Here is a 14978-nt window from a genome sequence, read left to right on the forward strand (position 1 = left end):
ATGCATTTATTATTGTGTAGTTATCTTTTGAGAATTAAAGGAAAAAAAATGTGCCATTGATCACCCTGAGTCCATCAGACATTTTCTTTGACCTCTTTCAAAACTGCATCCGTATGTTTGTGTCCTAAAACAGAAAATATGACCGATCGTATGGGAATCTTTATAATCCTCTTAACTAACTAGAGTTTAATAATCTAGACTGTCACTTAAAATAATCTCCTAATATGGAACAACTCATCCATTTTCTTCTAGCACTTCTGCTTTCAGATTGGGAAACCCACTGAACTCATTTCTTAAGTGACCCAGGCTCTCGTTTGCTTCACAAGCAAACAACTACAGCTCTGTTTAATGTATTTAATTTTTGCCCTCTTGATTTTTCTTTTAAAAAATCAACAAGGGAAATAAAACTGATAGTTTCTAAATGTTTACACTCATCTGAATTATTGGAGGGGATAGATATGTACGTATATTATAATATGATATGTACACATACTTGGAAGTAAGACTATAGATATAAATGTGTGTGTGTACGTGTGTGTGTGTGTGTGTGTATTCAAAAACAGAAATGAAACTTCAAATATCCAAGGTGGATAGGAGGATGGTACATGGCAAATCAAATCTTTTTTTAATCCACACACAATCATACAGACACATACCTTTGGGGATCTATTTTTTATTTTAACAGGCCTTTTATTTCCTAGTTATATTGTCTTAACAAGAAATAATTGCTTGATATCTAGGTCTGGCTCTGAAAAAAAAGCAAAGCTGGAAAAATGAGAACTCTATGGCATGTAGAATCAGCAAAATCAACTTTCCTTAACCACCGAGGCAACTTAGGGGAAGCTTGCTGGGAAAGAGGTGCAAATCTACAGGAATTTATCCTGGAGATACTGTTCCTATAAGGGATCCTGTCCAACTATACTTAGATATAGAACTGATTACTAAACATGTAATTCTGTTTTGGGGGGACTCCCAGGTTAGGAAGGCATAGGCAGTATCTATCAGTGGTAGCACCCAGTCATTCAGATTTGGCTCCTACAAATTTCATGCACACTTACAAATAAACCCTCCCACAGTTTATATTATTTTTCTATTTTTTACCTAAGTCATGTCTCAAGTCTTGGGGCACAGTCAGAACTGATGGATCTAAAATGAAATCTATTCCATCAGCTTTATTTTGGTTACCACCAGCCTCTTACCTCACAGCCAGTCTTTCATGAACAGAAGGGCTGTAGACTTTCACAGAACCCACCACCACTTTACTTTGGTAATTGTCTTCTTTTTTGTGTTATCTTAAAAAATATCTTTTTAATATAAAAGTAATAGGCTTTGTGCATCAAAATTCAAATGCTCACCTATATACTTGCTAATTTTCTGTCTTTTCTAATGAGAATGTAAGCTCCATATACATCCTCAGCACCTAGAACCTCGTATGTGGCACATTTCCAATAAGTACCTGTTAAATGAATAAATTTATCACTGGAAATACACATACTCTGTAATCTCATACCACAATGATAGTAATTGGCAGTAGCATTTATAGCACACACGCTATCAATTGTTTTTCTTCTATCTGTAGACACTAATCTTTCTGCCTCTTCCATCTCAATTATCATCAGCATTGTGCAAAAAAAAGGTCTTATAGTACACACATTGTTTTGTACATAGCTTTTTTCTCATCAAATTTTAGTCCTTTTATCATGTTAGTACTCATTATTTCAGCTCATAATTTATATCAGCCACCTAGCACTCCCCAAGGATAATGGCTATGGCATGATTTAATCATTCCCCTATTGATGAACATTTGGATAGATTTAATTTTTTTAGCTATTACAAATAACACTTCAGTGAATATTCTTGTACCTACACCTTTGCTAATGTGTACAAAGTATTACTGCAAGTGGAAACACTGGGTCGAAAGGCATGAGTATTGATATGGCTTTGCTGTGTTCCCACCCAAATCTTATCTTGAATTGTAGTTCCTATAATTCCCATGTGTCATGGGAGGGACCTGGTGGGAGGTAATTGAATCCCTGGGGTGGGTCTTTCCCGTGTTGTTCTCATGATAGTGAATTAGTCTCATGAGATCTGATGGTTTTATAAAGGGGAGTTCCCCTGAATTCGCTCTCTTGCCCGCTGCCATGTAAGAAGTCCCTTTGCTCTTCCTTTGCCTTCTACCATGATTGTGAGGCCTCCCCAGCCATGTGGAACTGTGAGTCCATTAAATCTCTTTCTTTATAAATTACTGAGTCTCAGGTATGTCTTTACTAGCAGTATGAGAGCAGACTAATACAAATATTTTCTGATTTTGCAGACACTGATTTTCTGTCTGATTTTACTGGAGAGGCAGAATAATGTGCTGGATGTAAACCTCTAAGTTTGAATTCTGGCTCCATCACATATTCATTGTGTGTCTTAGGGTAAGTCTTTTAATGTCTTTAGCCTCAGTTTCTCCTGTGAAGTGGGGGAAACAACGGAATCCTCCCTATAGAGTTGGTATAACAATCAAATAAGTTAATGTATTTAAAAGAGCAACACCGAGCACATAGCAGGCACTAGATACACATACAAAATTTTACACAATCTCATGACATAGACCTGTATTACCAGTGAGAGTCCTTTTTATTATGCGTTTATTGCATAATATTTATTGCATACTATTTATTGAGCATTATTTTCAGACTCAGAATTCCCAGCAGCCTCACCATTTCTTTTCTGCACACTTAGGTATAATCTTTGCATTTTTGTAGCAAAAAGCACCTTATCATTGGCACCTGCATAGAAAGTATTTTAAATGTTTTTATCATCTCTTTATTGCAATTTGAATCTTAAGTGGTCCCGATAAGTTGGACAAAGAATGAAATCCTTTCTTAGACTTGACTGAATTTTCTCGAGAAGTTTCACAAAGTCACCGTGATCTCACAGGTTTGCACTAATGGCAAACACACAGGAAACAGGAACATGTAGAGCCGAGTGCTTCTACCAGTTAGTGATTCCTGCCAATTAGGAAAAGGCTGAATGCAAGAAAAGCTCAGACTTGTTGGAGTCCATAAATTATTAATACTTAGTTATCTTTAATTGCATTCAATTTCTGTCAGAGACTGGTATTTTTGTCTAATTTTGGAAATTTTTTTTTCTCATTTCTGTAGAATTCCCAGAGGTGGAAAAGTAAACTCTGCAAATCATAAAAGCTGTAGTAACAATCTGTCAGAAATGGGGTGGGACAGGTGGGGGGATGAATGGGAGCCTCACCTTCTAGCTCTATAACCACATTCTATGTGCCCACAGCCATGCAATTTAACCTTCTTTAAGCTTCAGATTCCTTACCTATAAAATAGGGCTAATAATCTATTTCACAGGACAAATGAATGAGATATATATATATGGCTATATATATATATATATATATATAACGGCCTTGTATATATATATATATGGCCATTATATACATACATATATATATATATATATACAGCCGTGTGTGTGTGTGTGTGTGTGTGTGTATATATATATATGTATATATATATATATATATATATCTACAGCCATGAGCTACATGATTTTTTGGTCTGCATATACAGCAGTGATCCAATAAAACTATAATACTATATTTTTACTGTACCTTTTCTATATTTAGGTATGTTTAGATACACAAATACTTACCATCATGTTACAAGTGCCTGCAGTATTCAGTACAGTAACGTGCTGTAAAGATTTGTAGCCTAGGAGCAATAGGCTATAGTATACAGCCTAAGTGTATAGTAGGCTATACCATGTAGGTTTGTGTAAGCGCACTCTATGATGTTGGCACAATGGTGAAATTGCCTAATGCCATATTTTCTCATAACATAGCTCCATGTTTAAGCAATGCATGACCGTGTGTGTGTGTGTGTGTATATATACACACACACAGATATATATATCTATATATAGATATAGATAGATAGATATCTGTGTGTATATATATCTATATATGTATATATCTATATATGTATATATCTATATGTGTATATATATCTATATATGTATATATCTATATATGTATATATATCTATATATGTATATATCTATATATGTATATCTATATATGTATATATCTATATATGTATATCTATATATGTATATATATCTATATATATATCTGTGTGTGTGCATATCTGTGTGTGTTCTCAAAATATAAAGGGCTACACAATTATTAATTATGATGATAGGTGAAGATGATATGGTTTGCCAAGGGTGCTTTAATTATTTATTACTTCTAAGGCCTAAACATCTTTTAGAGGAGTGCAGGGCAAATTCATGCTATATAGAAATCTACCCTATAGTGGGTTACATTAAGGTGAGGATACACTGCCTCAATTTCCTAAAGATACTGAAAACAATACATTGACTCATAAAAGTGTGCACTTGGGCAACTCATCTAAACTACCAATAATAGTATCTGTTCCTTTTAAAAAAAAATCTTTTTTTTTTCTTTTTTCACTGTTTTTTCTTTGTTTTGAGACAGGGTCTCACTCTGTCTTCCAGTCTGTGGCATGATCATGGCTCACTGCAGCCTTGACCTCCTGGGCTCAAGCAATCCTCCTGGCTTAGCCTTCCAAGTAGCTGGGACTATGGTGCATGCCCCCATGCCCAGCTAATTTTTTTAATTTTTTGTACAGATAGAATCTCCTGAGGTTGCCCAGGCTGGTCTCAATCTTGTGAGCTCAAATGATTCTCCTGCCTTAGCCTCCTAAAGTGCTGGGATTACAGGTGTGAGCCACAGTACCCAGCCTGTTCCTTCTTTGTTGTACCCTTTCTACTATTATTTACAATATTTTAGGAATATAACTGCCCAAACCCAAAGCTTGAAAATCAGGAGAAAAAAAAGAGAAAATAGAGGAGTCCCTCAAAAACTAAACCAAGGCAAGAAAGAATTAATCATTCACATTCAAAAAAAAAAAAAAAGAAAAAACAAAAACAATCTTGACCTTATAAGATTATAGCAGGGATATCTAATCCTTTGACTTCCCTGGGCCACATTAGAAAAAAAAGAATTGTCTTAGGCCACACATAAAATACACTAACACTAATGATAGCTGATGAGCTAAAAATAAATATATTGCAAAATATCTCATAATGTTTTAAGTTTATGAATTTATTTGGGGCTGTATTCAAAGCAGCCCAGGGGCTGCATGCAGCCCACAGCCCATGGGTTGAACAAGTTTGGTTTATAGCAATGTAGTCATTATTCACCAAGTAACACATAATCCCCTAATGTACGGACTCATATCTTTTCCTGGTGATAAAATTGTCTACTCAAACTCTAAAGATGCTTTTTTGTTTTCGAAGAAATTCAAAAATAAGTTCCTGAGAATATCACATTTATATAAGTAAAATTTTTTCTTAATGGAAATAATGCTTTTGGTGTTCTGGATAATTAAAATTAATCCTTGTGCATTAAAATACTTTTGCTTCATCAGATTTTTATAAAAAAATATTTCAGCAACTTAATCAAATAGTGTTTCATCTTCCTATGACCAAGCAATCTGCATTACTTACTAAACCAAGCTGAGGACAAAAAGTGAGGAAAAACAGCTCCAAAAAATCACAATGAATGTTCCTACAGGTCATGTAATTTACGGAAGAAAGAGGTCTTTACTGGAATTCCATGTATTCTTAACTTTCACATGATGCTCACAGCCCAGGTGATCTGATTTACAAAAGAAGAGGAAGGAAATGGAGTGCTATATATAAACAGGCACTTGTTCTCCGACTCTACTGGAACTGTTCTCATCCACCTCACTAAGTTCTCTGTCCTTAACTCGCCGGATCTTCACAGCTGCAAATGGCACTGCTCCGTCCCTCCCAATCAGTGTTTGCTCTTAGTTTCTGAGTCAGCACACTCTCATGGCTGTTGTCTCACTATTCGGGTCAATTTTCTCAATCATCTTTGTAGCTTCATTTTCCTTTACCCTCCTCCTTAACTACCTTTGTTCTGCAGGGTTCTATTTTCATTCTCCCCGGATAATCACATCCTTCCGATTGTTTCAATTACCATCTATTTGCTGATGACTCCCAAATCCATATTTCTAGGTCAAATCTTTACTGAATTCCGCATCTGTATAACTGACTGCTTATTAAGCCTCTTCACTTTCGATGGCTCCCAGGCATCTCAAACTTATGTCCCTAAGTGAAATCATTTAACTTCTTTAACTTTTTATTTTTTTTTAACTTAACATCACATGATGGTACCACTAAGTTTCCTACGGTGAACTTCAATATAATCCCTTGCTCCTCCTCTTACTGAATCTTACATCAAGTTCTTACTCAGATTTGTTCATTAAAGCAAATCTTACAACCAGCTCCAATTCTTGCTTATTTACCTCTTTTCCTCTCAATTCCTTCACTTCTTTCCATTCCTATTGTCAAAACCGTGGAAGAGTCCACCATTTTGTCTCATGTGTATTACTTCTGTGGTCTGCTAACCAATCTTGCTGACTTAATTCCCTATCCCCTCAAATGCATTCTCCACGCAGCCGCCAAATTGCCCTGTAATGAACACAAATCGACCTAGTACTTTCCCCTGCATAAAACCAATTGATGCCTGTTTCACTTACAATAAAGTTCCAACTCTTTAAAGTGACTCATGTAATCTAGGGCTTACCTGCTGTTTCAGCCTCAATTCTAATTACCATCCCTCTCAAACTCCATGTCGGGGGCCATCCTGAACGTTTCTTTTATTTCCTCAAAATTCTTCTCTTTCTTTTGCCTTCGTTCATTCATTACCTGTTTTTCTCTCATCCAGAACGCTCTTTCCCAGTCCCTTTCTAGGATATTTCCTACTCATGCTAAACTGGACATCCTCATGGAGCCATTTCCCAATCCTCTAGAATACATTAGAATCATCTGCTAGTTGTGCCCATACCCCTCTGTACTTCCCTAGCATTACTGCTCAACACAACTTACTACAATTACTAGTCTGATTGCTCTCCTGACTTCATGACACTAGAGAGGATATGTCCACCATATTCTATTCAGTATTCCCAGCTCCTAGAAGAGTGTACATAGTTAGAATTCAGTCAGTACTTGTTGGACAAATAAATGGGTAAGTGAATAAAGGACAAATGAATCAATCACATTTTTGATACACAATCCAGTACAAAGAATCTGCTTCCTGGTTGACTCTGATGGGATAATCTTGATCCTCTCAGCAGGAAGATGCAGCCGGTGAAAAGCACTGACTCATAGCCATCTCTATTCATAGTAAAGGTCCAAAATATGTTTCCTCAAACTAACTTTTTAGTCATTGCAGAGACTCCTCAGCATTCTAAGAAGCCTATGATGCTAATATCTCATTCTCAAAGTGAAGAACATCACGCCTATTGTATGTATAGATCTTTTAAATCAGATTTTCTTTCTTTTTTTTTTTTCTTTCTCCTTACCAGCCCTCTAACTCTTTTCACCTCTCTCACCACTTTTCATGACAATATCTCACCAGGCTATTCCAGAACCTGGGCTTTATCATCTTTACGGAATGCAATCTTTGAAGTTAAAGAAAGGTTGGCCAGGCGCAGTGGCTCATGCCTGTAATCCCAGCACTTTGGGAGGCCGAGGTGGGTGAATCGCGAGGTTAGGAGATTGAGACCATCCTGGCTAACATGGTGAAACCCCGTCTCTACCAAAAATACATAAAATTAGACAGGCGTGATGGCACGCGCCTGTAGTCCCAGCTACCCAGGAGGCTAAGGCAAGAGAATCGCTTGAACCCGGGAGGCGGAGGTTACAGTGAGCCGAGATCACGCCACTGCGCTCCAGCTTGCGGACAGAGTGAGACTCTGTCTCAAAAAACAAAACAAAACAAAACAACAAATAAAAAACAAGACAAACAAACAAAAAAGATATGTTAACAATTTCACTTTAGAAGAATCACTAACATCTTCCTCTGCAACTATACATGTTAATCCTCTGATAGCTTTTCAATGGAGCAAAGTATCATGATTACAGAGGCCTAGAATCTGCCTCCTCAATAATGGTTCCAAACCTTACTGTCCTCAGGTTATCTAACATATCTCAAATAATGTCAAGAAAGCCCTTGTCATGGTGGCAACATAATTTAAAAACAAGCACTTGCCATATTTCAACATTTTTAGAGTAATTTTCCTGAAGTACGTAAGATCGATAGAGTGGCCTAAGAAGGATAAAACTTCTCTATTCTAGAAGTTTGAAATGTGTGAAATTTACAGTAAGCTCATTTATAACCACAAGGAATATTTATTACTCCATTGACTCCAGTCAGCTACGTGGCCAATTTTTTGAAGGTAAGGACCATTGTTCCATTTCTTATCAAGTTCAACCTTCCTTCCTACCCTCTCCACACTGCAGCATCTTGGATAGTGCTGTGAGTATAGTAATTTAATAAAATAAGTTTAGTCTTCCCAACTAGATGGTAAGTTAATGACAGAGACTATGCATTCTATCAATTTCTTCTCCTCATAAAAGTACCCAACATGGTAATTTGAATAGACCAGACTCCTACATACATTCTAACTGACTGGTAAGAGAAATCTGTGACCATTGACTGACATAGCCCTCCTCCTGTACAAAAACATTCTAGAACTTTCATATAAAGGTGATATTTGCATAGGTTCTCTACCAGTGTGTGTTGGTACAGCCTGAAGAGAAAGCAACTTATAAACCAATTTTAATCAGACTAAAATCTTCATATCCTTTGATAAAAGTCAATAATTTATAGAAATTAATTCTGACCACGAATTTCCAGCAAAGGAAAAGGCAAGTATGTAAGAAGATATTCTTTGAGCCATATTTTTAATAGCATAATCTTGAGGCTAATAAATGTCATGTATGAAGTCAATGTTTATGAGAAGCCTGTCAGCTACAGAAACCATTTTTCTTACTACTATGGTTGTATTAAGTAAACTGATAAAAAAATAAAATTGCATTTTTACCAACTGATTACAGCTTTATAAAATAATGGATGCATATCATGATATACAAAGTACATAAAAATGGAAACTATGGGTTTTAGCAATCACCTGTTGAATATCTATTATATGCCAAGTCCTGGGCTTAGTGTTGGCTTTCTTGAGGTAAAAAGTTATTTAAGTAGTATTTTTATTCCCTTTTAAGTCTCCCTTTACTGGTGTTATATTATGCAGTATATAGCATATCCAGCCCTAAATAAACCTTGAGGAGGCAGAGTTCTTTATGAGGTGCTATTTATTTGCTCAACGCAACCTAAGTATCAGAAGTGGACTGCAATTGCCCCCAGGAATTTCTCTGATTCAGATATCACAGTAAAAAAATACCTGAAGAAGGTATTTAATTTTCAATGGTGTAAAGAAATTTTAAAATGATTGAGATTATTTGAGTCTATATTTCCAAATTGTAGCTCTACATTGTTGACTAAAGTGTAATTCATTATATTTTACTACACACACGAGTGTGATAAAGGGTAGTTGCCAGTCCTGAATTTCATGTTTGCATAATGTTTTCACTTTTGTAAGTTTCCTTGGATCCCTCTAGCTCTACTCCAGGTCATTTGAGTAGTTATTTCCTTGTCACAAAAAGTGTAACATGATTTAAAGAAAATTTTCAGTCTTTTCAGTTTGAAAAAAATTTTTTTTCATTGCATTTTTTTAAGTGGTCTTTATTAACTGCATTTCTAAGGAGATGATTTGCCTCCAAACCACTCTGCAAAATGCCAACTCCCTATTTTTGCAAGAAAGTAAAGCCAATTTTTGAGGAGCAGTACTTCTTAATACTTTCTTTCTCCCTCTGCTGTTTTTGAGCCATGCGTCTGTAACATGAGTAGGTATCATCCTACCATGACTTTTGATAGAATAGCGTCCAGAGTCCGTTTCATGTAAAAATGTTTTCTCCACATGGCAGAAATTATTGTCTCCCCTCTAAGTGGGGTTACCCACTTAGAATTTCATTGTTGAATTTCTAATTTTGAATTTAGAATTTCATTGTTGAATAGTAGCTAATACCCAGGAGATTCTCCAATTTTAGATAATGCTGTTGCATGAGTCCTGTTTTCCATAAAACTCAGCAATCTCCAAGAGATTGGACATCGTTTCATTTTCAATATGCTGCTTAACTTATCTATATAAACTTAGACAACTCCTCAAATTTAGACTAATTCTAAACAAAATTATTTACTTAGCTTAATTATCTATTTCACTTTGACTTTCAGAGCCATCCAAAGCTTTGTCCTCCTGAACAAGGCTTTCGTACTTCCATGCCTTTCCATACATTGGAAAACCTAACATTCTCTGCTTCAGTTTTTTTTTTACCCAGCATACTTTCCCCAACTACCTGTGAGCTTTGAAATCCTGCAATACTCTTTATAGAGTTTTGATTTCTGGTCATGAATAAAAGTGTAAAAATAAAATTTTCTAGTTTTCTAAATAGTCCATCTCCAAAAGATGAGTGTCCGAACAGCATTATTACAATTATTTGCAGTCAGCTACCTTAGAATAGAAATATGTGGTGTGATTTGGAAATGTGAAAATAGCAATTCTTCCAGGTGTTCTATGGTAAGAAAGCAATTCATATTTTATTTCTCTCAAAGCCCCTTCCACCATGCATTCCTTTGACTCAGGGCCTTCCCTTCTCACTTTATGTACAAGGTCATTTTTTTTCCCTTGCAGTCCTACAATCTTGTCCTAATCAGTTTCTTCCTATGGAGCTTACCCTGCCTTATCTATATTTTTCATTTGAATTGGCTATACTTTCTCTTCTTAAGTAATCTTCAACTGACTATAAACTGTCATTTGTCAAAGGTAAGCCAGTCCCTGTCCCAGAATCATCACTAGATAAGGGATTTCTACCTGAAACTCTGTAAGGTTTTTCCAATTACCAACAGCCAACTCAAGTATCGATAATACTTGTAAGAGTTTTGACTTTTTTTTTTTTTTTTTTTTTCAGAAAAGAGCTTATTCTGTACAGATATAATCATTGTTTTTGATGTGGGGAACCTTTTCCACCTAACGGATGGCTTCAAAAGAATCTGAAGCAAAGCTGAGAATTTAGGATTTGAGAATGGCCATTTGGAAATTTTCTTCACCAGAAATAAAACTACTGAAGTCTTCCTGATCTTTGACCGGGATTTTTTCCTGTCCCTTTTGGAGGTGGTATTTTAATTTTAATTTGCTTTTCTCAGTGCTCGAATGCTTATATACCTTAATGCTTTGAAGAAAGTTAAATATTAAAAGTAGCTGAGTTAAAAACATCCCTCTAGTTAAATTTGTAAAAATAATTAGAAGCCTACTTTGCATTCCAATTTCAGCGGTTGCCTAAAGTTCCTAACAATTATCATTAATTCATTTTCTAAAGTATTGACATTTCATTGTATTGTTGAACTGTGCTGGTAAAAGGAACATTTCCAATTATTCTCTTTACCAACCAGATTTCAAGAAAAAAAAAAAGCCTAAAAGGATTATTTAAGTATCACATTATCTTGATAGAACAGTACATGATGTTTTCTCTGGTTTTCAGAGAAGTATATGTAATATTCATAAGGTCTTCTTAACCTAACCTGCTTTTTTTGGCTAGTAATTTCTCTACTTCTTAATGTCACAAAGATTAATGTAATTGTGTAAAGATTAATTACAAGAGTACTTAATCTTTTTAAATAAAGACAATGTCAAGAAAAATAACACTAAAATTTATAGCATTATTTTAAATAATATCTTTCTTCTAAAAATGTCTAAGTATGAAATACAGTGTTAACTGTCTTAATGATGAGGTGTGGCTGCAAAATCAAACACTCACTTGTTGCAGAGTAAACTCAACTTATTTTTGTCATCATATCACTGAGCATCCTTGAAATTCTCTTCACTGCTCTGCTATTGGGGTTTCTTTAACAATCCACTTTATGAAGCTCATCCAAATTACACGATATCTTATTGCATTGTAAATATGATAATATAGTTTGGATAGTTGTCCCCACCCAAATCTCATGTTGAATTGTAATCCCCAATGCTGGATGGAGGTGGAGACTGGTGGGAGATGTTTGGGTCATGGGGTCATGGGGGTGGATCCCTCATGGCTTGGTGCTGTTTACACGGTAGTGGGTTCTTACGAGATCTGGTCATTTAAAAGTGTATGTCACCTCCCACCCCACTCTCTCTTGCTCCTGCTTTTGCCATGTGACATGCCTGCTCCCACTTTGCCTTCCACCATGAGCGAAAGCTTCCTGGGGCCTCCCCAGAAGCAGATGCTTCCTGTACAACCTGCAGAACCATGAGCCAATTAAACTTCTCTTCTTATAAATTACCCAGTCTCAGGTATTTCTTTATAGCAATGTAAGAATAGCCTAAATATAGATGAGGATACTGAATTTCAGAAACAATATAATTTGTGTGCTTAGATAAAATTTCATACACTGTTATATGATTGAGTTATAGTAACTAGATACGGTTGATTCCTGAACAATATGCATTTGAACTGTGTGGGTCTACTTATATGTGGATTTTGTTCTGCCTCTGCAATCGCTGAGACAGCAAGACCACCCTCTCCCTTTCCCCCAACTCCTACTAAGTCTACTTAACATGAAGAAAATAAGGATGAAGGCCTTTATGATGGTTCATTTCCACTTAATAGTAAATATATTTTCTTTCCTATGATTTTCTAAATAACATTTTTATTTTCTCTAGCATATTTTACTGTAAGAATATAGTACATAATAATTATACAAAATATGTGTTGACTGTTATCAGTAAGGCTTCTCAATGGTAGCCTATTAGTATTTTTGTGTGTGTTTTTTGTTGTCGTTGTTTGTTTGTTTGTTTGTTTTGAGATGGAGTCTCACTCTGTTGCCCAGGCTGGAGTGTAGTGGCACGATCTCGGCTCACTGCAACCTCTGCTTCCCCAGTTCAAGCAACTCTCCTGCCTCAGCCTCCTGAGTAGCTGGGATTACAGGCACCTGCCACCACGCCTGACTACTTTTTGTATTTTTAGTAGAGATGGGGTTTCACCATGTTGGCCAGGCGGGTCTCAAACTCCTGACCTCGTGATCCACCCACCTTGGCCTTGGCCTCTCAAAGTGCTGGGATTACAGGTGTGAGCCACCGCGCCCAGCCAAGTAGTTTTTTAAGGAGTCAAAAGTTATACAAAAATTTTTGACTGTGCAGGGAAAGGGGTCAGTGCCCCTCACTCCTGCATTGTTCAAGGGTAAATTGTTATTTGTCAGGACAATGTGGAAACTCTACAAGTACCACTGTCTGATGACCCGGGTGGTAGTAGTGATGAGGCGGTGGAGGGTAATCATCTGTTTGTTGTTCAAGTTCTTAAGGTATTCAGAAAATGCCAAGTCAAAAGTAACAACTGAATAAAGAGGTGGGCTGCAACCTTAAAGTCATTTGCCATAATATGCATTCATTATGTATTTAGCAAAACCAAAACATTTAATGATGTTTCAAAACTCATTCAGGAAACCTAGATTTAATAGTATTTATTTATAACAAAACGGCATTTTATGTTCACTGCAGCAATACAGGACCAGTCCACTAAAACATGGTTTTGCTTCCTTTTCTCTTCCTCTCCCTTTTCTAAACAATTCAGCCCCAAAGCAGTGAAATGGAGCAGAACTAGTTAGCCATCCGTGTAGTTGGTTTGGGAGAGGGCCATGGTACCAGAGTGAAATGTCAGAGCCAGACCAGCATGAGAAGAATGTCTACTCAAGGGGTGGCACCAGAGTGTGGGTGTCAGAGTCTGAGATGGGTGACGAGGTCAACTCAAAGAGGGAGGCCCAACACATAGTGTCAGAAACCAAGCAGGGTGGAGAGGGTGTCCCTGCAGGGTTCCTGGTGGTGGCAGTAGCGGCAACTCAAGATTGGCTACACACAAGGAGACTGATCAAATAATATATTGAGAATAACAAGAATCAGAAGCTTCACCATGGATGAGAAAGGAATTACAAATATAAAAAAGCAGAAAACCAGAAGTAACTCTATTATATCAGATTGGAACTAGAAATACCAGTATGAATTCATGGTTCTCAAAATATATAGATATAAAATAAACAGATATGGAAATATGCGTATGCATGAGTATAAAATATATTCCTTGGCTCTGTCAACTAAGAGTGTGTAAGAGCAGTGATACCCCCATTAGCCATAAACACTCATATATTTTCTCTAAATATTATTGTCCTTTATCCACTAAAAGAAATCATGGCACCTTGGAGAAATGGAGGATTCAGGGCTAAGGTAGAGAAACTGTAAGTTGAGTCTGGAACATCTAATGTGCTGGAGTATAAGGAATTGCTCAAGGAATAATGGGGATATGCCAAAAATTCAGAGAAGTTTCAAGGGGCTCCCAGTGGCCAAGCCTTAGACAACTTGAAGATCAAAATAAATGATTGTAACAGATTATAACCCATTGGATTACGGCAGAAACCCATGAGTCTGTATTCACATAAATAAACAATAAATTGACAGTTTGATGATGAAAGGGATAAACATAAAATCTCAAAATGCCTTTCCAAAAAAATATGCATTAAATACACAGAGAAAAGAGGAGATTTCCAATGGAAAAGGCTAGCAGACAGCACCTTCTGTCATCTGGTTAATATCACGAGTCATGGGACGAATCAAAATTCTGTGTCACCTGATGGATGCAATGAGAAGAGCTTTCCCTGTGCTATTTAGCCTTATGTTGGGTATCAATTCACTTTGGCATTTATGTTTCAGTGGCACATTTAAGGAGATACATAATAGTTATAATTAAATGTCAGTGTTTAAATTTCAGTGATAATTATATTTTTTCTAACTATTTAACCTAAAATGAAGAATGTATTATTTAAACTAAAATCTTAAAATAGGCATGGACAGGATTGGATCTTCAAAATATCCTCAGAGAGGCCACATGCAACATATATGAAGGCCAGTGCTCTGGAACACTGCTGGGCAACTCTAGTACAAACCTCTTTTCTTTATGAATTATCCAACCTCAGGTACGTTTTACAGCCA

General features: G+C 36.3%; 1 protein-coding gene and 1 long non-coding RNA gene across 6 annotated transcripts in view; one reads left to right on the top strand and one right to left on the bottom strand.

Annotated features, from left to right (window-relative positions):
• LOC134758929 (uncharacterized) overlaps positions 1-11671 on the top strand; it is a 173331-nt gene extending 161660 nt beyond the window's left edge. Inside the window, exon 3 of the long non-coding RNA XR_010134702.1 lies at positions 10933-11671. This is a non-coding gene — a long non-coding RNA (uncharacterized lncRNA). The remainder of the gene's footprint in view (positions 1-10932) is intronic.
• The window catches only part of KCNK2 (potassium two pore domain channel subfamily K member 2), a 200641-nt gene that overhangs the window by 3067 nt on the left and 182596 nt on the right, over positions 1-14978 (bottom strand). The window lies entirely within an intron of this gene.

This window comes from Gorilla gorilla, chromosome 1, assembly GCF_029281585.2.
Source record: "Gorilla gorilla gorilla isolate KB3781 chromosome 1, NHGRI_mGorGor1-v2.1_pri, whole genome shotgun sequence".
NCBI classification, from domain to species: Eukaryota; Metazoa; Chordata; class Mammalia; order Primates; family Hominidae; genus Gorilla; species Gorilla gorilla.